The 21,524-nt window shown below is 48.1% G+C and overlaps 10 non-coding genes and 4 pseudogenes across 10 annotated transcripts; all 14 read right to left on the reverse strand.

Annotated features, from left to right (window-relative positions):
- Window positions 1–762: 762 nt before the first annotated feature.
- LOC142259753 (U2 spliceosomal RNA) lies at window positions 763–953 on the reverse strand. The gene has a single exon (XR_012728135.1). It is a non-coding gene; the product is annotated as a U2 spliceosomal RNA (small nuclear RNA).
- A 1,388-nt stretch (window positions 954–2,341) lies between these two features.
- LOC142259581 (U2 spliceosomal RNA) lies at window positions 2,342–2,538 on the reverse strand. Its single transcript, XR_012728042.1, has one exon. It is a non-coding gene; the product is annotated as a U2 spliceosomal RNA (small nuclear RNA).
- A 697-nt stretch (window positions 2,539–3,235) lies between these two features.
- On the reverse strand, window positions 3,236–3,377 carry LOC142259724 (U2 spliceosomal RNA; annotated as a pseudogene).
- Window positions 3,378–4,765: 1,388 nt separating this feature from the next.
- Window positions 4,766–4,962, reverse strand: LOC142259582 (U2 spliceosomal RNA). Its single transcript, XR_012728043.1, has one exon. It is a non-coding gene; the product is annotated as a U2 spliceosomal RNA (small nuclear RNA).
- Window positions 4,963–5,659: 697 nt separating this feature from the next.
- Window positions 5,660–5,801, reverse strand: LOC142259705 (U2 spliceosomal RNA; annotated as a pseudogene).
- A 1,388-nt stretch (window positions 5,802–7,189) lies between these two features.
- LOC142259755 (U2 spliceosomal RNA) lies at window positions 7,190–7,380 on the reverse strand. Its single transcript, XR_012728136.1, has one exon. It is a non-coding gene; the product is annotated as a U2 spliceosomal RNA (small nuclear RNA).
- Window positions 7,381–8,768: 1,388 nt separating this feature from the next.
- Window positions 8,769–8,959, reverse strand: LOC142259756 (U2 spliceosomal RNA). The gene has a single exon (XR_012728137.1). It is a non-coding gene; the product is annotated as a U2 spliceosomal RNA (small nuclear RNA).
- A 1,388-nt stretch (window positions 8,960–10,347) lies between these two features.
- Window positions 10,348–10,538, reverse strand: LOC142259758 (U2 spliceosomal RNA). The gene has a single exon (XR_012728139.1). It is a non-coding gene; the product is annotated as a U2 spliceosomal RNA (small nuclear RNA).
- Window positions 10,539–11,926: 1,388 nt separating this feature from the next.
- LOC142259759 (U2 spliceosomal RNA) lies at window positions 11,927–12,117 on the reverse strand. Its single transcript, XR_012728140.1, has one exon. It is a non-coding gene; the product is annotated as a U2 spliceosomal RNA (small nuclear RNA).
- A 1,388-nt stretch (window positions 12,118–13,505) lies between these two features.
- Window positions 13,506–13,701, reverse strand: LOC142259612 (U2 spliceosomal RNA). Its single transcript, XR_012728069.1, has one exon. It is a non-coding gene; the product is annotated as a U2 spliceosomal RNA (small nuclear RNA).
- Window positions 13,702–14,383: 682 nt separating this feature from the next.
- LOC142259709 (U2 spliceosomal RNA) lies at window positions 14,384–14,540 on the reverse strand (annotated as a pseudogene).
- A 1,388-nt stretch (window positions 14,541–15,928) lies between these two features.
- Window positions 15,929–16,119, reverse strand: LOC142259760 (U2 spliceosomal RNA). The gene has a single exon (XR_012728141.1). It is a non-coding gene; the product is annotated as a U2 spliceosomal RNA (small nuclear RNA).
- Window positions 16,120–17,507: 1,388 nt separating this feature from the next.
- Window positions 17,508–17,703, reverse strand: LOC142259596 (U2 spliceosomal RNA). The gene has a single exon (XR_012728056.1). It is a non-coding gene; the product is annotated as a U2 spliceosomal RNA (small nuclear RNA).
- A 2,186-nt stretch (window positions 17,704–19,889) lies between these two features.
- LOC142259576 (U2 spliceosomal RNA) lies at window positions 19,890–20,090 on the reverse strand (annotated as a pseudogene).
- Between the last annotated feature and the right edge of the window lie 1,434 nt (window positions 20,091–21,524).

The following is a 21,524-nucleotide window of genomic DNA, read 5'->3' on the forward strand; positions in this document are numbered from 1 at the left end:
ACATCAACAGGCAGACTACAGAAAAGCTTACTATCAAAGGTTAGAGGGGGGCTTTCTCAGAGGGCTTTTTACAGTTTTTCTATTCCCAATTAGCCGTTTAAGTGTACTTATTGAAAGTAGTAATTCTTTCATAGGCCGCCCTTTCTTAGTATTTGACGTTCCTTATATTGCGGTATGAGGCTTTGCAGCAGGTTGCAAACATTCATCACCCATGACTGTCCCCAATTGAGCTCAGAAGCTCAATGTCTATCATGACCTCTCTTTTAGAATGTCCAAGAGCAAGCAAACTATTCCTCCAGGAGAGGGCGCCAACAGACTACTAAAGAGATCATCATTACTCAAAGAAAACCCCAAAAACCAATGCATGATAGGAATAAACAGGTAACTTTCTTTGGAGTGGAAGCGGAGAGATCGCACCAGATGCCAATTCTAGATCTTATCACACCTGTGGTCACTGCAGCAGCAGGTGAATCCACTTTGTCCAAAAGGGATCTATTCCATTCAATTGCAAATGATCTAGATAAGACAGAGAACTGCAGCACGGGACATAGCCGAGTTGGTCAGGTTGAGTGGTGATGAGTTTGCTATTTGGATGAATAAAGAAAGTCAAAAGTGTGAAAGATAAAAAACAAAAGGAGGAAGTGTGAAAAGTGAATGGGCCAAATTGAGGTGCATATGAAGACGTATGCTTTCTTCCAATTCATTAAATCGGGCTAATATGAATCAGGTGAATTGAGTTCTGCTTTTGGAAACTGGGTTAAGAAGGGGTGCACCGGTCCTGGAGGTACTGCAATACCAGGTCAATGCGTGGAGTGGACAGAGCAAGCTCTTTTTCCATCTCCCTGTTCTAAAAATCCATTTAATATATGGTCCCCAGATAGGGGACGTATCAGATATTAAACTGATAAGAACAGATACTACACTTGATCTTAGCCAAAAGGCCGAGAAGCGATAACCAGAATTGGTTTGGGCCTCGAGTGGCACCCTGGCCTATGCCGGACACATCTTAGGGAGAGAGAGCGAGAGGGAGACAAACCCACGCCTACAGAAGACATTTTGTCACCCAAGCCAACCCTTGAAAAGGCTGCTTTGCAGAGCAAAAACAAGAAGAATGGTGCGTTTTGCAGCCGCCGCCCCCCACTGCAATGAATCTGAATAACTCCTCCTTTAGGGCGCAAGCAACTCCCCTCCCCCTTGCAGTCTTTCCAATTCACGATACAAAAAGACGGACAGGACAGGTTGCCTGACTTTCCGTCACTGCCACCCTTTGCCATCCTTACCCGTAGAAAGCCCTTTCATCATCCCCAAACCCTAATCTTTTCCCTTTCCTTCCCAGCCCCCAAACCCTGCCCTCTGTACCCTTCTCACCACCCGCATCCCTTCTCCTGTCATCCCCCTACCACCCGGGAAAAAAAGAGCTTGCCCCCTCCTTACACTAGCCCACCCTCCCACCCAAAGAACAACTTCTGCTGCGCAGCTTGTTTTCTAGGCAGCAGCGCTATTGTGATGTCAGCGGGGGCATTGTGACAAGCCGCCAGTGTTCCGTCTCTTCATGTTGTGCACAGTTCAAACGGAAAATACATCAACAGGCAGACTACAGAAAAGCTTACTATCAAAGGTTAGAGGGGGGCTTTCTCAGAGGGCTTTTTACAGTTTTTCTATTCCCAATTAGCCGTTTAAGTGTACTTATTGAAAGTAGTAATTCTTTCATAGGCCGCCCTTTCTTAGTATTTGACGTTCCTTATATTGCGGTATGAGGCTTTGCAGCAGGTTGCAAACATTCATCACCCATGACTGTCCCCAATTGAGCTCAGAAGCTCAATGTCTATCATGACCTCTCTTTTAGAATGTCCAAGAGCAAGCAAACTATTCCTCCAGGAGAGGGCGCCAACAGACTACTAAAGAGATCATCATTACTCAAAGAAAACCCCAAAAACCAATGCATGATAGGAATAAACAGGTAACTTTCTTTGGAGTGGAAGCGGAGAGATCGCACCAGATGCCAATTCTAGATCTTATCACACCTGTGGTCACTGCAGCAGCAGGTGAATCCACTTTGTCCAAAAGGGATCTATTCCATTCAATTGCAAATGATCTAGATAAGACAGAGAACTGCAGCACGGGACATAGCCGAGTTGGTCAGGTTGAGTGGTGATGAGTTTGCTATTTGGATGAATAAAGAAAGTCAAAAGTGTGAAAGATAAAAAACAAAAGGAGGAAGTGTGAAAAGTGAATGGGCCAAATTGAGGTGCATATGAAGACGTATGCTTTCTTCCAATTCATTAAATCGGGCTAATATGAATCAGGTGAATTGAGTTCTGCTTTTGGAAACTGGGTTAAGAAGGGGTGCACCGGTCCTGGAGGTACTGCAATACCAGGTCAATGCGTGGAGTGGACAGAGCAAGCTCTTTTTCCATCTCCCTGTTCTAAAAATCCATTTAATATATGGTCCCCAGATAGGGGACGTATCAGATATTAAACTGATAAGAACAGATTTTTTGATTTAATGAAGCTTTCCAAAGCACCGCAAAAATGCATGACCGAAGTCACACCAAAAACAGTGCAAAGGCTAGGATTCGTGTGGACCCCTCCGTGAGAAGAGGATCCCCAAAAATCAACCCCGTCCCTCCGAGCCAGAAGGCCACAGCGAGGGTCAGGGATCTTCGGTGCTCCCCCAAGCCGAAGCCTGGTTGAGCCTTGTTGTTGCTCCCAGCGTCCACCAAGGCATCTTACCCAAGTGGAGTAGGGAGCTACTAGTCGTTGGTTTCGCAGCCGAGACTGCCCGGACCGTCAACCGGTGTTGGTTTCTCAGCCCAAGGCTGACCGGACCTCCAACCGGGTGTTGGTTTCTCAGCCCAAGGCTGACCGGACCTCCAACCGGGTGTTGGTTTCTCAGCCCAAGGCTAACCAGACCTCCAACCGGGTGTTGGTTTCTCAGCCAAAGCTGACCCGGACCTCCAACCGGGTGTTGGTTTCTCAGCCCAAAGCTGACCGGACCTCCGACCGGGATTATAAAAATTTCCCTTCTTAGCCAGAAGGCCGGGATAGGGCAATATGCTTGGAAAGTATGAATAGGCAAGGCGCGGCGTGCGACAGAGTCTGAGGCTTACCAGGGTCCCAACCTAGCAAGTTCAGACTCCCTCCAGGGTGTCCATTCCTGGGGCACATTGCACCATAACCCCCACACTTACTCAGTCTAATAGCCTCGATCCTGGTAGGGCCATGGTTTCCTCTAGATGGATATACTATCCTCCCAAAGTACTAACAAGCGCAACCTTCCAGTGTGCATTGCATCATTGTACTAAGGTGGCCGGAGCCTTAAACCACCTTTTCGAACGATACTACACTTGATCTTAGCCAAAAGGCCGAGAAGCGATAACCAGAATTGGTTTGGGCCTCGAGTGGCACCCTGGCCTATGCCGGACACATCTTAGGGAGAGAGAGCGAGAGGGAGACAAACCCACGCCTACAGAAGACATTTTGTCACCCAAGCCAACCCTTGAAAAGGCTGCTTTGCAGAGCAAAAACAAGAAGAATGGTGCGTTTTGCAGCCGCCGCCCCCCACTGCAATGAATCTGAATAACTCCTCCTTTAGGGCGCAAGCAACTCCCCTCCCCCTTGCAGTCTTTCCAATTCACGATACAAAAAGACGGACAGGACAGGTTGCCTGACTTTCCGTCACTGCCACCCTTTGCCATCCTTACCCGTAGAAAGCCCTTTCATCATCCCCAAACCCTAATCTTTTCCCTTTCCTTCCCAGCCCCCAAACCCTGCCCTCTGTACCCTTCTCACCACCCGCATCCCTTCTCCTGTCATCCCCCTACCACCCGGGAAAAAAAGAGCTTGCCCCCTCCTTACACTAGCCCACCCTCCCACCCAAAGAACAACTTCTGCTGCGCAGCTTGTTTTCTAGGCAGCAGCGCTATTGTGATGTCAGCGGGGGCATTGTGACAAGCCGCCAGTGTTCCGTCTCTTCATGTTGTGCACAGTTCAAACGGAAAATACATCAACAGGCAGACTACAGAAAAGCTTACTATCAAAGGTTAGAGGGGGGCTTTCTCAGAGGGCTTTTTACAGTTTTTCTATTCCCAATTAGCCGTTTAAGTGTACTTATTGAAAGTAGTAATTCTTTCATAGGCCGCCCTTTCTTAGTATTTGACGTTCCTTATATTGCGGTATGAGGCTTTGCAGCAGGTTGCAAACATTCATCACCCATGACTGTCCCCAATTGAGCTCAGAAGCTCAATGTCTATCATGACCTCTCTTTTAGAATGTCCAAGAGCAAGCAAACTATTCCTCCAGGAGAGGGCGCCAACAGACTACTAAAGAGATCATCATTACTCAAAGAAAACCCCAAAAACCAATGCATGATAGGAATAAACAGGTAACTTTCTTTGGAGTGGAAGCGGAGAGATCGCACCAGATGCCAATTCTAGATCTTATCACACCTGTGGTCACTGCAGCAGCAGGTGAATCCACTTTGTCCAAAAGGGATCTATTCCATTCAATTGCAAATGATCTAGATAAGACAGAGAACTGCAGCACGGGACATAGCCGAGTTGGTCAGGTTGAGTGGTGATGAGTTTGCTATTTGGATGAATAAAGAAAGTCAAAAGTGTGAAAGATAAAAAACAAAAGGAGGAAGTGTGAAAAGTGAATGGGCCAAATTGAGGTGCATATGAAGACGTATGCTTTCTTCCAATTCATTAAATCGGGCTAATATGAATCAGGTGAATTGAGTTCTGCTTTTGGAAACTGGGTTAAGAAGGGGTGCACCGGTCCTGGAGGTACTGCAATACCAGGTCAATGCGTGGAGTGGACAGAGCAAGCTCTTTTTCCATCTCCCTGTTCTAAAAATCCATTTAATATATGGTCCCCAGATAGGGGACGTATCAGATATTAAACTGATAAGAACAGATTTTTTGATTTAATGAAGCTTTCCAAAGCACCGCAAAAATGCATGACCGAAGTCACACCAAAAACAGTGCAAAGGCTAGGATTCGTGTGGACCCCTCCGTGAGAAGAGGATCCCCAAAAATCAACCCCGTCCCTCCGAGCCAGAAGGCCACAGCGAGGGTCAGGGATCTTCGGTGCTCCCCCAAGCCGAAGCCTGGTTGAGCCTTGTTGTTGCTCCCAGCGTCCACCGAGGCATCTTACCCAAGTGGAGTAGGGAGCTACTAGTCGTTGGTTTCGCAGCCGAGACTGCCCGGACCGTCAACCGGTGTTGGTTTCTCAGCCCAAGGCTGACCGGACCTCCAACCGGGTGTTGGTTTCTCAGCCCAAGGCTGACCGGACCTCCAACCGGGTGTTGGTTTCTCAGCCCAAGGCTAACCGGACCTCCAACCGGGTGTTGGTTTCTCAGCCAAAGCTGACCCGGACCTCCAACCGGGTGTTGGTTTCTCAGCCCAAAGCTGACCGGACCTCCGACCGGGATTATAAAAATTTCCCTTCTTAGCCAGAAGGCCAGGATAGGGCAATATGCTTGGAAAGTATGAATAGGCAAGGCGCGGCGTGCGACAGAGTCTGAGGCTTACCAGGGTCCCAACCTAGCAAGTTCAGACTCCCTCCAGGGTGTCCATTCCTGGGGCACATTGCACCATAACCCCCACACTTACTCAGTCTAATAGCCTCAATCCTGGTAGGGCCATGGTTTCCTCTAGATGGATATACTATCCTCCCAAAGTACTAACAAGTGCAACCTTCCAGTGTGCATTGCATCATTGTACTAAGGTGGCCGGAGCCTTAAACCACCTTTTCGAACGATACTACACTTGATCTTAGCCAAAAGGCCGAGAAGCGATAACCAGAATTGGTTTGGGCCTCGAGTGGCACCCTGGCCTATGCCGGACACATCTTAGGGAGAGAGAGCGAGAGGGAGACAAACCCACGCCTACAGAAGACATTTTGTCACCCAAGCCAACCCTTGAAAAGGCTGCTTTGCAGAGCAAAAACAAGAAGAATGGTGCGTTTTGCAGCCGCCGCCCCCCACTGCAATGAATCTGAATAACTCCTCCTTTAGGGCGCAAGCAACTCCCCTCCCCCTTGCAGTCTTTCCAATTCACGATACAAAAAGACGGACAGGACAGGTTGCCTGACTTTCCGTCACTGCCACCCTTTGCCATCCTTACCCGTAGAAAGCCCTTTCATCATCCCCAAACCCTAATCTTTTCCCTTTCCTTCCCAGCCCCCAAACCCTGCCCTCTGTACCCTTCTCACCACCCGCATCCCTTCTCCTGTCATCCCCCTACCACCCGGGAAAAAAAGAGCTTGCCCCCTCCTTACACTAGCCCACCCTCCCACCCAAAGAACAACTTCTGCTGCGCAGCTTGTTTTCTAGGCAGCAGCGCTATTGTGATGTCAGCGGGGGCATTGTGACAAGCCGCCAGTGTTCCGTCTCTTCATGTTGTGCACAGTTCAAACGGAAAATACATCAACAGGCAGACTACAGAAAAGCTTACTATCAAAGGTTAGAGGGGGGCTTTCTCAGAGGGCTTTTTACAGTTTTTCTATTCCCAATTAGCCGTTTAAGTGTACTTATTGAAAGTAGTAATTCTTTCATAGGCCGCCCTTTCTTAGTATTTGACGTTCCTTATATTGCGGTATGAGGCTTTGCAGCAGGTTGCAAACATTCATCACCCATGACTGTCCCCAATTGAGCTCAGAAGCTCAATGTCTATCATGACCTCTCTTTTAGAATGTCCAAGAGCAAGCAAACTATTCCTCCAGGAGAGGGCGCCAACAGACTACTAAAGAGATCATCATTACTCAAAGAAAACCCCAAAAACCAATGCATGATAGGAATAAACAGGTAACTTTCTTTGGAGTGGAAGCGGAGAGATCGCACCAGATGCCAATTCTAGATCTTATCACACCTGTGGTCACTGCAGCAGCAGGTGAATCCACTTTGTCCAAAAGGGATCTATTCCATTCAATTGCAAATGATCTAGATAAGACAGAGAACTGCAGCACGGGACATAGCCGAGTTGGTCAGGTTGAGTGGTGATGAGTTTGCTATTTGGATGAATAAAGAAAGTCAAAAGTGTGAAAGATAAAAAACAAAAGGAGGAAGTGTGAAAAGTGAATGGGCCAAAATGAGGTGCATATGAAGACGTATGCTTTCTTCCAATTCATTAAATCGGGCTAATATGAATCAGGTGAATTGAGTTCTGCTTTTGGAAACTGGGTTAAGAAGGGGTGCACCGGTCCTGGAGGTACTGCAATACCAGGTCAATGCGTGGAGTGGACAGAGCAAGCTCTTTTTCCATCTCCCTGTTCTAAAAATCCATTTAATATATGGTCCCCAGATAGGGGACGTATCAGATATTAAACTGATAAGAACAGATACTACACTTGATCTTAGCCAAAAGGCCGAGAAGCGATAACCAGAATTGGTTTGGGCCTCGAGTGGCACCCTGGCCTATGCCGGACACATCTTAGGGAGAGAGAGCGAGAGGGAGACAAACCCACGCCTACAGAAGACATTTTGTCACCCAAGCCAACCCTTGAAAAGGCTGCTTTGCAGAGCAAAAACAAGAAGAATGGTGCGTTTTGCAGCCGCCGCCCCCCACTGCAATGAATCTGAATAACTCCTCCTTTAGGGCGCAAGCAACTCCCCTCCCCCTTGCAGTCTTTCCAATTCACGATACAAAAAGACGGACAGGACAGGTTGCCTGACTTTCCGTCACTGCCACCCTTTGCCATCCTTACCCGTAGAAAGCCCTTTCATCATCCCCAAACCCTAATCTTTTCCCTTTCCTTCCCAGCCCCCAAACCCTGCCCTCTGTACCCTTCTCACCACCCGCATCCCTTCTCCTGTCATCCCCCTACCACCCGGGAAAAAAAGAGCTTGCCCCCTCCTTACACTAGCCCACCCTCCCACCCAAAGAACAACTTCTGCTGCGCAGCTTGTTTTCTAGGCAGCAGCGCTATTGTGATGTCAGCGGGGGCATTGTGACAAGCCGCCAGTGTTCCGTCTCTTCATGTTGTGCACAGTTCAAACGGAAAATACATCAACAGGCAGACTACAGAAAAGCTTACTATCAAAGGTTAGAGGGGGGCTTTCTCAGAGGGCTTTTTACAGTTTTTCTATTCCCAATTAGCCGTTTAAGTGTACTTATTGAAAGTAGTAATTCTTTCATAGGCCGCCCTTTCTTAGTATTTGACGTTCCTTATATTGCGGTATGAGGCTTTGCAGCAGGTTGCAAACATTCATCACCCATGACTGTCCCCAATTGAGCTCAGAAGCTCAATGTCTATCATGACCTCTCTTTTAGAATGTCCAAGAGCAAGCAAACTATTCCTCCAGGAGAGGGCGCCAACAGACTACTAAAGAGATCATCATTACTCAAAGAAAACCCCAAAAACCAATGCATGATAGGAATAAACAGGTAACTTTCTTTGGAGTGGAAGCGGAGAGATCGCACCAGATGCCAATTCTAGATCTTATCACACCTGTGGTCACTGCAGCAGCAGGTGAATCCACTTTGTCCAAAAGGGATCTATTCCATTCAATTGCAAATGATCTAGATAAGACAGAGAACTGCAGCACGGGACATAGCCGAGTTGGTCAGGTTGAGTGGTGATGAGTTTGCTATTTGGATGAATAAAGAAAGTCAAAAGTGTGAAAGATAAAAAACAAAAGGAGGAAGTGTGAAAAGTGAATGGGCCAAATTGAGGTGCATATGAAGACGTATGCTTTCTTCCAATTCATTAAATCGGGCTAATATGAATCAGGTGAATTGAGTTCTGCTTTTGGAAACTGGGTTAAGAAGGGGTGCACCGGTCCTGGAGGTACTGCAATACCAGGTCAATGCGTGGAGTGGACAGAGCAAGCTCTTTTTCCATCTCCCTGTTCTAAAAATCCATTTAATATATGGTCCCCAGATAGGGGACGTATCAGATATTAAACTGATAAGAACAGATACTACACTTGATCTTAGCCAAAAGGCCGAGAAGCGATAACCAGAATTGGTTTTGGCCTCGAGTGGCACCCTGGCCTATGCCGGACACATCTTAGGGAGAGAGAGCGAGAGGGAGACAAACCCACGCCTACAGAAGACATTTTGTCACCCAAGCCAACCCTTGAAAAGGCTGCTTTGCAGAGCAAAAACAAGAAGAATGGTGCGTTTTGCAGCCGCCGCCCCCCACTGCAATGAATCTGAATAACTCCTCCTTTAGGGCGCAAGCAACTCCCCTCCCCCTTGCAGTCTTTCCAATTCACGATACAAAAAGACGGACAGGACAGGTTGCCTGACTTTCCGTCACTGCCACCCTTTGCCATCCTTACCCGTAGAAAGCCCTTTCATCATCCCCAAACCCTAATCTTTTCCCTTTCCTTCCCAGCCCCCAAACCCTGCCCTCTGTACCCTTCTCACCACCCGCATCCCTTCTCCTGTCATCCCCCTACCACCCGGGAAAAAAAGAGCTTGCCCCCTCCTTACACTAGCCCACCCTCCCACCCAAAGAACAACTTCTGCTGCGCAGCTTGTTTTCTAGGCAGCAGCGCTATTGTGATGTCAGCGGGGGCATTGTGACAAGCCGCCAGTGTTCCGTCTCTTCATGTTGTGCACAGTTCAAACGGAAAATACATCAACAGGCAGACTACAGAAAAGCTTACTATCAAAGGTTAGAGGGGGGCTTTCTCAGAGGGCTTTTTACAGTTTTTCTATTCCCAATTAGCCGTTTAAGTGTACTTATTGAAAGTAGTAATTCTTTCATAGGCCGCCCTTTCTTAGTATTTGACGTTCCTTATATTGCGGTATGAGGCTTTGCAGCAGGTTGCAAACATTCATCACCCATGACTGTCCCCAATTGAGCTCAGAAGCTCAATGTCTATCATGACCTCTCTTTTAGAATGTCCAAGAGCAAGCAAACTATTCCTCCAGGAGAGGGCGCCAACAGACTACTAAAGAGATCATCATTACTCAAAGAAAACCCCAAAAACCAATGCATGATAGGAATAAACAGGTAACTTTCTTTGGAGTGGAAGCGGAGAGATCGCACCAGATGCCAATTCTAGATCTTATCACACCTGTGGTCACTGCAGCAGCAGGTGAATCCACTTTGTCCAAAAGGGATCTATTCCATTCAATTGCAAATGATCTAGATAAGACAGAGAACTGCAGCACGGGACATAGCCGAGTTGGTCAGGTTGAGTGGTGATGAGTTTGCTATTTGGATGAATAAAGAAAGTCAAAAGTGTGAAAGATAAAAAACAAAAGGAGGAAGTGTGAAAAGTGAATGGGCCAAATTGAGGTGCATATGAAGACGTATGCTTTCTTCCAATTCATTAAATCGGGCTAATATGAATCAGGTGAATTGAGTTCTGCTTTTGGAAACTGGGTTAAGAAGGGGTGCACCGGTCCTGGAGGTACTGCAATACCAGGTCAATGCGTGGAGTGGACAGAGCAAGCTCTTTTTCCATCTCCCTGTTCTAAAAATCCATTTAATATATGGTCCCCAGATAGGGGACGTATCAGATATTAAACTGATAAGAACAGATACTACACTTGATCTTAGCCAAAAGGCCGAGAAGCGATAACCAGAATTGGTTTGGGCCTCGAGTGGCACCCTGGCCTATGCCGGACACATCTTAGGGAGAGAGAGCGAGAGGGAGACAAACCCACGCCTACAGAAGACATTTTGTCACCCAAGCCAACCCTTGAAAAGGCTGCTTTGCAGAGCAAAAACAAGAAGAATGGTGCGTTTTGCAGCCGCCGCCCCCCACTGCAATGAATCTGAATAACTCCTCCTTTAGGGCGCAAGCAACTCCCCTCCCCCTTGCAGTCTTTCCAATTCACGATACAAAAAGACGGACAGGACAGGTTGCCTGACTTTCCGTCACTGCCACCCTTTGCCATCCTTACCCGTAGAAAGCCCTTTCATCATCCCCAAACCCTAATCTTTTCCCTTTCCTTCCCAGCCCCCAAACCCTGCCCTCTGTACCCTTCTCACCACCCGCATCCCTTCTCCTGTCATCCCCCTACCACCCGGGAAAAAAAGAGCTTGCCCCCTCCTTACACTAGCCCACCCTCCCACCCAAAGAACAACTTCTGCTGCGCAGCTTGTTTTCTAGGCAGCAGCGCTATTGTGATGTCAGCGGGGGCATTGTGACAAGCCGCCAGTGTTCCGTCTCTTCATGTTGTGCACAGTTCAAACGGAAAATAAATCAACAGGCAGACTACAGAAAAGCTTACTATCAAAGGTTAGAGGGGGGCTTTCTCAGAGGGCTTTTTACAGTTTTTCTATTCCCAATTAGCCGTTTAAGTGTACTTATTGAAAGTAGTAATTCTTTCATAGGCCGCCCTTTCTTAGTATTTGACGTTCCTTATATTGCGGTATGAGGCTTTGCAGCAGGTTGCAAACATTCATCACCCATGACTGTCCCCAATTGAGCTCAGAAGCTCAATGTCTATCATGACATCTCTTTTAGAATGTCCAAGAGCAAGCAAACTATTCCTCCAGGAGAGGGCGCCAACAGACTACTAAAGAGATCATCATTACTCAAAGAAAACCCCAAAAACCAATGCATGATAGGAATAAACAGGTAACTTTCTTTGGAGTGGAAGCGGAGAGATCGCACCAGATGCCAATTCTAGATCTTATCACACCTGTGGTCACTGCAGCAGCAGGTGAATCCACTTTGTCCAAAAGGGATCTATTCCATTCAATTGCAAATGATCTAGATAAGACAGAGAACTGCAGCACGGGACATAGCCGAGTTGGTCAGGTTGAGTGGTGATGAGTTTGCTATTTGGATGAATAAAGAAAGTCAAAAGTGTGAAAGATAAAAAACAAAAGGAGGAAGTGTGAAAAGTGAATGGGCCAAATTGAGGTGCATATGAAGACGTATGCTTTCTTCCAATTCATTAAATCGGGCTAATATGAATCAGGTGAATTGAGCTCTGCTTTTGGAAACTGGGTTAAGAAGGGGTGCACCGGTCCTGGAGGTACTGCAATACCAGGTCAATGCGTGGAGTGGACAGAGCAAGCTCTTTTTCCATCTCCCTGTTCTAAAAATCCATTTAATATATGGTCCCCAGATAGGGGACGTATCAGATATTAAACTGATAAGAACAGATACTACACTTGATCTTAGCCAAAAGGCCGAGAAGCGATAACCAGAATTGGTTTGGGCCTCGAGTGGCACCCTGGCCTATGCCGGACACATCTTAGGGAGAGAGAGCGAGAGGGAGACAAACCCACGCCTACAGAAGACATTTTGTCACCCAAGCCAACCCTTGAAAAGGCTGCTTTGCAGAGCAAAAACAAGAAGAATGGTGCGTTTTGCAGCCGCCGCCCCCCACTGCAATGAATCTGAATAACTCCTCCTTTAGGGCGCAAGCAACTCCCCTCCCCCTTGCAGTCTTTCCAATTCACGATACAAAAAGACGGACAGGACAGGTTGCCTGACTTTCCGTCACTGCCACCCTTTGCCATCCTTACCCGTAGAAAGCCCTTTCATCATCCCCAAACCCTAATCTTTTCCCTTTCCTTCCCAGCCCCCAAACCCTGCCCTCTGTACCCTTCTCACCACCCGCATCCCTTCTCCTGTCATCCCCCTACCACCCGGGAAAAAAAGAGCTTGCCCCCTCCTTACACTAGCCCACCCTCCCACCCAAAGAACAACTTCTGCTGCGCAGCTTGTTTTCTAGGCAGCAGCGCTATTGTGATGTCAGCGGGGGCATTGTGACAAGCCGCCAGTGTTCCGTCTCTTCATGTTGTGCACAGTTCAAACGGAAAATACATCAACAGGCAGACTACAGAAAAGCTTACTATCAAAGGTTAGAGGGGGGCTTTCTCAGAGGGCTTTTTACAGTTTTTCTATTCCCAATTAGCCGTTTAAGTGTACTTATTGAAAGTAGTAATTCTTTCATAGGCCGCCCTTTCTTAGTATTTGACGTTCCTTATATTGCGGTATGAGGCTTTGCAGCAGGTTGCAAACATTCATCACCCATGACTGTCCCCAATTGAGCTCAGAAGCTCAATGTCTATCATGACCTCTCTTTTAGAATGTCCAAGAGCAAGCAAACTATTCCTCCAGGAGAGGGCGCCAACAGACTACTAAAGAGATCATCATTACTCAAAGAAAACCCCAAAAACCAATGCATGATAGGAATAAACAGGTAACTTTCTTTGGAGTGGAAGCGGAGAGATCGCACCAGATGCCAATTCTAGATCTTATCACACCTGTGGTCACTGCAGCAGCAGGTGAATCCACTTTGTCCAAAAGGGATCTATTCCATTCAATTGCAAATGATCTAGATAAGACAGAGAACTGCAGCACGGGACATAGCCGAGTTGGTCAGGTTGAGTGGTGATGAGTTTGCTATTTGGATGAATAAAGAAAGTCAAAAGTGTGAAAGATAAAAAACAAAAGGAGGAAGTGTGAAAAGTGAATGGGCCAAATTGAGGTGCATATGAAGACGTATGCTTTCTTCCAATTCATTAAATCGGGCTAATATGAATCAGGTGAATTGAGTTCTGCTTTTGGAAACTGGGTTAAGAAGGGGTGCACCGGTCCTGGAGGTACTGCAATACCAGGTCAATGCGTGGAGTGGACAGAGCAAGCTCTTTTTCCATCTCCCTGTTCTAAAAATCCATTTAATATATGGTCCCCAGATAGGGGACGTATCAGATATTAAACTGATAAGAACAGATTTTTGATTTAATGAAGCTTTCCAAAGCACCGCAAAAATGCATGACCGAAGTCACACCAAAAACAGTGCAAAGGCTAGGATTCGTGTGGACCCCTCCGTGAGAAGAGGATCCCCAAAAATCAACCCCGTCCCTCCGAGCCAGAAGGCCACAGCGAGGGTCAGGGATCTTCGGTGCTCCCCCAAGCCGAAGCCTGGTTGAGCCTTGTTGTTGCTCCCAGCGTCCACCGAGGCATCTTACCCAAGTGGAGTAGGGAGCTACTAGTCGTTGGTTTCGCAGCCGAGACTGCCCGGACCGTCAACCGGTGTTGGTTTCTCAGCCCAAGGCTGACCGGACCTCCAACCGGGTGTTGGTTTCTCAGCCCAAGGCTGACCGGACCTCCAAGCGGGTGTTGGTTTCTCAGCCTAAGGCTAACCGGACCTCCAACCGGGTGTTGGTTTCTCAGCCAAAGCTGACCCGGACCTCCAACTAGGTGTTGGTTTCTCAGCCCAAAGCTGACCGGACCTCCGACCGGGATTATAAAAATTTCCCTTCTTAGCCAGAAGGCCGGGATAGGGCAATATGCTTGGAAAGTATGAATAGGCAAGGCGCGGCGTGCGACAGAGTCTGAGGCTTACCAGGGTCCCAACCTAGCAAGTTCAGACTCCCTCCAGGGTGTCCATTCCTGGGGCACATTGCACCATAACCCCCACACTTACTCAGTCTAATAGCCTCGATCCTGGTAGGGCCATGGTTTACTCTAGATGGATATACTATCCTCCCAAAGTACTAACAAGCGCAACCTTCCAGTGTGCATTGCATCATTGTACTAAGGTGGCCGGAGCCTTAAACCACCTTTTCGAACGATACTACACTTGATCTTAGCCAAAAGGCCGAGAAGCGATAACCAGAATTGGTTTGGGCCTCGAGTGGCACCCTGGCCTATGCCGGACACATCTTAGGGAGAGAGAGCGAGAGGGAGACAAACCCACGCCTACAGAAGACATTTTGTCACCCAAGCCAACCCTTGAAAAGGCTGCTTTGCAGAGCAAAAACAAGAAGAATGGTGCGTTTTGCAGCCGCCGCCCCCCACTGCAATGAATCTGAATAACTCCTCCTTTAGGGCGCAAGCAACTCCCCTCCCCCTTGCAGTCTTTCCAATTCACGATACAAAAAGACGGACAGGACAGGTTGCCTGACTTTCCGTCACTGCCACCCTTTGCCATCCTTACCCGTAGAAAGCCCTTTCATCATCCCCAAACCCTAATCTTTTCCCTTTCCTTCCCAGCCCCCAAACCCTGCCCTCTGTACCCTTCTCACCACCCGCATCCCTTCTCCTGTCATCCCCCTACCACCCGGGAAAAAAAGAGCTTGCCCCCTCCTTACACTAGCCCACCCTCCCACCCAAAGAACAACTTCTGCTGCGCAGCTTGTTTTCTAGGCAGCAGCGCTATTGTGATGTCAGCGGGGGCATTGTGACAAGCCGCCAGTGTTCCGTCTCTTCATGTTGTGCACAGTTCAAACGGAAAATACATCAACAGGTAGACTACAGAAAAGCTTACTATCAAAGGTTAGAGGGGGGCTTTCTCAGAGGGCTTTTTACAGTTTTTCTATTCCCAATTAGCCGTTTAAGTGTACTTATTGAAAGTAGTAATTCTTTCATAGGCCGCCCTTTCTTAGTATTTGACGTTCCTTATATTGCGGTATGAGGCTTTGCAGCAGGTTGCAAACATTCATCACCCATGACTGTCCCCAATTGAGCTCAGAAGCTCAATGTCTATCATGACCTCTCTTTTAGAATGTCCAAGAGCAAGCAAACTATTCCTCCAGGAGAGGGCGCCAACAGACTACTAAAGAGATCATCATTACTCAAAGAAAACCCCAAAAACCAATGCATGATAGGAATAAACAGGTAACTTTCTTTGGAGTGGAAGCGGAGAGATCGCACCAGATGCCAATTCTAGATCTTATCACACCTGTGGTCACTGCAGCAGCAGGTGAATCCACTTTGTCCAAAAGGGATCTATTCCATTCAATTGCAAATGATCTAGATAAGACAGAGAACTGCAGCACGGGACATAGCCGAGTTGGTCAGGTTGAGTGGTGATGAGTTTGCTATTTGGATGAATAAAGAAAGTCAAAAGTGTGAAAGATAAAAAACAAAAGGAGGAAGTGTGAAAAGTGAATGGGCCAAATTGAGGTGCATATGAAGACGTATGCTTTCTTCCAATTCATTAAATCGGGCTAATATGAATCAGGTGAATTGAGTTCTGCTTTTGGAAACTGGGTTAAGAAGGGGTGCACCGGTCCTGGAGGTACTGCAATACCAGGTCAATGCGTGGAGTGGACAGAGCAAGCTCTTTTTCCATCTCCCTGTTCTAAAAATCCATTTAATATATGGTCCCCAGATAGGGGACGTATCAGATATTAAACTGATAAGAACAGATACTACACTTGATCTTAGCCAAAAGGCCGAGAAGCGATAACCAGAATTGGTTTGGGCCTCGAGTGGCACCCTGGCCTATGCCGGACACATCTTAGGGAGAGAGAGCGAGAGGGAGACAAACCCACGCCTACAGAAGACATTTTGTCACCCAAGCCAACCCTTGAAAAGGCTGCTTTGCAGAGCAAAAACAAGAAGAATGGTGCGTTTTGCAGCCGCCGCCCCCCACTGCAATGAATCTGAATAACTCCTCCTTTAGGGCGCAAGCAACTCCCCTCCCCCTTGCAGTCTTTCCAATTCACGATACAAAAAGACGGACAGGACAGGTTGCCTGACTTTCCGTCACTGCCACCCTTTGCCATCCTTACCCGTAGAAAGCCCTTTCATCATCCCCAAACCCTAATCTTTTCCCTTTCCTTCCCAGCCCCCAAACCCTGCCCTCTGTACCCTTCTCACCACCCGCATCCCTTCTCCTGTCATCCCCCTACCACCCGGGAAAAAAAGAGCTTGCCCCCTCCTTACACTAGCCCACCCTCCCACCCAAAGAACAACTTCTGCTGCGCAGCTTGTTTTCTAGGCAGCAGCGCTATTGTGATGTCAGCGGGGGCATTGTGACAAGCCGCCAGTGTTCCGTCTCTTCATGTTGTGCACAGTTCAAACGGAAAATACATCAACAGGCAGACTACAGAAAAGCTTACTATCAAAGGTTAGAGGGGGGCTTTCTCAGAGGGCTTTTTACAGTTTTTCTATTCCCAATTAGCCGTTTAAGTGTACTTATTGAAAGTAGTAATTCTTTCATAGGCCGCCCTTTCTTAGTATTTGACGTTCCTTATATTGCGGTATGAGGCTTTGCAGCAGGTTGCAAACATTCATCACCCATGACTGTCCCCAATTGAGCTCAGAAGCTCAATGTCTATCATGACCTCTCTTTTAGAATGTCCAAGAGCAAGCAAACTATTCCTCCAGGAGAGGGCGCCAACAGACTACTAAAGAGATCATCATTACTCAAAGAAAACCCCAAAAACCAATGCATGATAGGAATAAACAGGTAACTTTCTTTGGAGTGGAAGCGGAGAGATCGCACCAGATGCCAATTCTAGATCTTATCACACCTGTGGTCACTGCAGCAGCAGGTGAATCCACTTTGTCCAAAAGGGATCTATTCCATTCAATTGCAAATGATCTAGATAAGACAGAGAACTGCAGCACGGGACATAGCCGAGTTGGTCAGGTTGAGTGGTGATGAGTTTGCTATTTGGATGAATAAAGAAAGTCAAAAGTGTGAAAGATAAAAAACAAAAGGAGGAAGTGTGAAAAGTGAATGGGCCAAATTGAGGTGCATATGAAGACGTATGCTTTCTTCCAATTCATTAAATCGGGCTAATATGAATCAGGTGAATTGAGTTCTGCTTTTGGAAACTGGGTTAAGAAGGGGTGCACCGGTCCTGGAGGTACTGCAATACCAGGTCAATGCGTGGAGTGGACAGAGCAAGCTCTTTTTCCATCTCCCTGTTCTAAAAATCCATTTAATATATGGTCCCCAGATAGGGGACGTATCAGATATTAAACTGATAAGAACAGATTTTGATTTAATGAAGCTTTCCAAAGCACCACAAAAAATGCATGACCGAAGTCACACCAAAAACAGTGCAAAGGCTAGGATTCGTGTGGACCCCACCGTGAGGAGAGGGTCCCCAAAAATCAACCCCGTCCCTCCGAGCCAGAAGGCCACAGCAAGGGTCAGGGATCTTCGGTGCTCCCCCAAGCCGAAGCCTGGTTGAGCCTTGTCGTTGCTCCCAGCGTCCACCCAGGCATCTTACCCAAGTGGAGTAGAGAGCTACTAGTTGTTGGTTTCGCAGCCGAAACTGCCCGGACCATCAACCGGTGTTGGTTTCTCAGCCCAAGGCTAACCGGACCTCCAACCGGGTGTTGGTTTCTCAGCCGAAGCTGACCCAGACCTCCAACCGGGTGTTGGTTTCTCAGCCGAAGCTGACCCAGACCTCCAACCGGGTGTTAGTTTCTCAGCCCAAAGCTGACCAGACCTCCGACCGGGATTATAAAAATTTCCCTTCCTAGCCAGAAGGCCGAGATAGGGTAATATGCTCAAAAAGTATGAAAAGGCAAGGTACGGTGTGCTACAGAGCCCAAGGCTTGCCGGGGTCCCAAGCCAGCAAGCTCAGACTCACTCCAGGGTCGTCAGTCCTGGGGCACGTTGTACCATAGCCCCCCACCCTTACTCAGTCTAATAGCCTCGATCCTGGTAGGGCCATGTTTTCCTCTAGATGAATATACTATCCACCCAGAGTACTAGCAAGCGCAACCTTCCAGTGTGCATTGTATCATTGTACTAAGGTGGCCTGGAGCTTAAACCACCTCTTCGAACAACACTACAATTGATCTTAGCCAAAAGGCCGAGAAGCGATAACCAGAATTGGTTTGGGCCTCGAGTGGCACCCTGGCCTATGCCGGACACATCTTAGGGAGAGAGAGCGAGAGGGAGACAAACCCACGCCTACAGAAGACATTTTGTCACCCAAGCCAACCCTTGAAAAGGCTGCTTTGCAGAGCAAAAACAAGAAGAATGGTGCGTTTTGCAGCCGCCGCCCCCCACTGCAATGAATCTGAATAACTCCTCCTTTAGGGCGCAAGCAACTCCCCTCCCCCTTGCAGTCTTTCCAATTCACGATACAAAAAGACGGACAGGACAGGTTGCCTGACTTTCCGTCACTGCCACCCTTTGCCATCCTTACCCGTAGAAAGCCCTTTCATCATCCCCAAACCCTAATCTTTTCCCTTTCCTTCCCAGCCCCCAAACCCTGCCCTCTGTACCCTTCTCACCACCCGCATCCCTTCTCCTGTCATCCCCCTACCACCCGGGAAAAAAAGAGCTTGCCCCCTCCTTACACTAGCCCACCCTCCCACCCAAAGAACAACTTCTGCTGCGCAGCTTGTTTTCTAGGCAGCAGCGCTATTGTGATGTCAGCGGGGGCATTGTGACAAGCCGCCAGTGTTCCGTCTCTTCATGTTGTGCACAGTTCAAACGGAAAATACATCAACAGGCAGACTACAGAAAAGCTTACTATCAAAGGTTAGAGGGGGGCTTTCTCAGAGGGCTTTTTACAGTTTTTCTATTCCCAATTAGCCGTTTAAGTGTACTTATTGAAAGTAGTAATTCTTTCATAGGCCGCCCTTTCTTAGTATTTGACGTTCCTTATATTGCGGTATGAGGCTTTGCAGCAGGTTGCAAACATTCATCACCCATGACTGTCCCCAATTGAGCTCAGAAGCTCAATGTCTATCATGACCTCTCTTTTAGAATGTCCAAGAGCAAGCAAACTATTCCTCCAGGAGAGGGCGCCAACAGACTACTAAAGAGATCATCATTACTCAAAGAAAACCCCAAAAACCAATGCATGATAGGAATAAACAGGTAACTTTCTTTGGAGTGGAAGCGGAGAGATCGCACCAGATGCCAATTCTAGATCTTATCACACCTGTGGTCACTGCAGCAGCAGGTGAATCCACTTTGTCCAAAAGGGATCTATTCCATTCAATTGCAAATGATCTAGATAAGACAGAGAACTGCAGCACGGGACATAGCCGAGTTGGTCAGGTTGAGTGGTGATGAGTTTGCTATTTGGATGAATAAAGAAAGTCAAAAGTGTGAAAGATAAAAAACAAAAGGAGGAAGTGTGAAAAGTGAATGGGCCAAATTGAGGTGCATATGAAGACGTATGCTTTCTTCCAATTCATTAAATCGGGCTAATATGAATCAGGTGAATTGAGTTCTGCTTTTGGAAACTGGGTTAAGAAGGGGTGCACCGGTCCTGGAGGTACTGCAATACCAGGTCAATGCGTGGAGTGGACAGAGCAAGCTCTTTTTCCATCTCCCTGTTCTAAAAATCCATTTAATATATGGTCCCCAGATAGGGGACGTATCAGATATTAAACTGATAAGAACAGATTGATTTAACAGCATCTTTATTATCATGCACTACTCACAAAAAGGTAACAAACCGTGTACAGTGCCGCAGCCCCGTACACACAGAACTATACAATCCTTCTTACATAGCCATAGAGTACGACGCACTAAACTATACATCACACTCCTATGCTTATCCATAACACTCAAGCTGAAAGAAAAAGTTAGACAATAAATAACGACGAACCGGCGATTGGGGGATGGGGGTAGGGGAAAAGGGGGATAGGGTGGGGAAATCACAGGCCCGAAGCTTTATTGAAAGACGCACATAACGGGAAAAGGAGGGAGGGGGCATGGAAGAGGTCTAAACCTCCTCCTCGGCGCTGTCGTCCGGACTGTCCATGATGGAATAGTCTCTGAGCAGGCTGTGGATCAGCCTGCGGCAATCCTGGATAGACATCCTCTCCCTCTTCAAGATGAGCCGGTTCCTGGCGACCCAAATAGCGTCCTTAAAGCAGTTCATAAGGCGCCAAGCCTCCTGGATGGCTCCAACGGTGTGAGTCCCAGGGAAGAGTCCATAAAGTACGGAATGGTACGATAGGCTCCCTCTGGGGACGGAGTTCCTCAGGTCATCCTCCAGGGCCACCAACAGGCGCTGTGCGAAACGGCAGTCCCAAAAGGCGTGCAGCGATGTTTCCTCCACGAAGGGGCACCTTGGGCAGTACCGGGTTTTGCACAGGTTCCGGGCGTGCATGAATGACCGGACGGGCAGTCCGCCCTGTATCGCCATCCATGACAAGTCCTTGTGCCCGTTGGTCAATCCAGCCGATGACACGTTTGTCCAAACAGTCTCCAGTGTGTCGTGATGAAGTCCTGGAATGTTCTCCATTTCGTCCTTGGCTCTGATGAGTTTGTGGATAGTCTTTGGCTTCCACAAATCAGGCTTGAGTCCCTCCAGTTGGTGTTCCCTCACAAACCGAACCACGTCTCCGTAGAACCATGGCGCCGTCCAGTTGTAGGGGAAGGAGCTGTCCCACTTGTCCCAGCCTAACCGTCTCCAAAGGGGGAGCAGGAAGAAGCGAGACATGGACCCACCCGCGGAACCTCTCTTGACTCGCAGAGTTCGGCGAACGCAGTCACATACGAAGGAGGATCGCAGGAGGGTGGGGATATCGGGTACGCCCTTCCCACCCTTGCGAGGATCCTTGTACATGATGCTCCGCTTTACTCTGTCCATCTTGGATCCCCAGACAAAACGAAACACCGTCCTGGTAATGGCCCTGCACACGGTGGCAAGGGGGGGCCAGGCCTGGGCCGTGTACTGCAGCACGGGCAGTACCTCGTTACGCAGGACCAGTGCTTTGCCCTCACAGGTGAGGCGTCTGAGGCTCCACAGACCGATCCGTTGGGTGATCTTGGTCAAGCGTTCCTCCCAGGACTTGAGGGCTGCTCCTTCCTTCCCGAACCAGACTCCAAGAACCTTGATGAAATCCGGCTGGATGCTGAAAGGGAAGGGGGCGGAAG

The sequence above is a fragment of the Anomaloglossus baeobatrachus genome (assembly GCF_048569485.1).
Source record: "Anomaloglossus baeobatrachus isolate aAnoBae1 chromosome 9 unlocalized genomic scaffold, aAnoBae1.hap1 SUPER_9_unloc_2, whole genome shotgun sequence".
NCBI lineage: Eukaryota > Metazoa > Chordata > Amphibia > Anura > Aromobatidae > Anomaloglossus > Anomaloglossus baeobatrachus.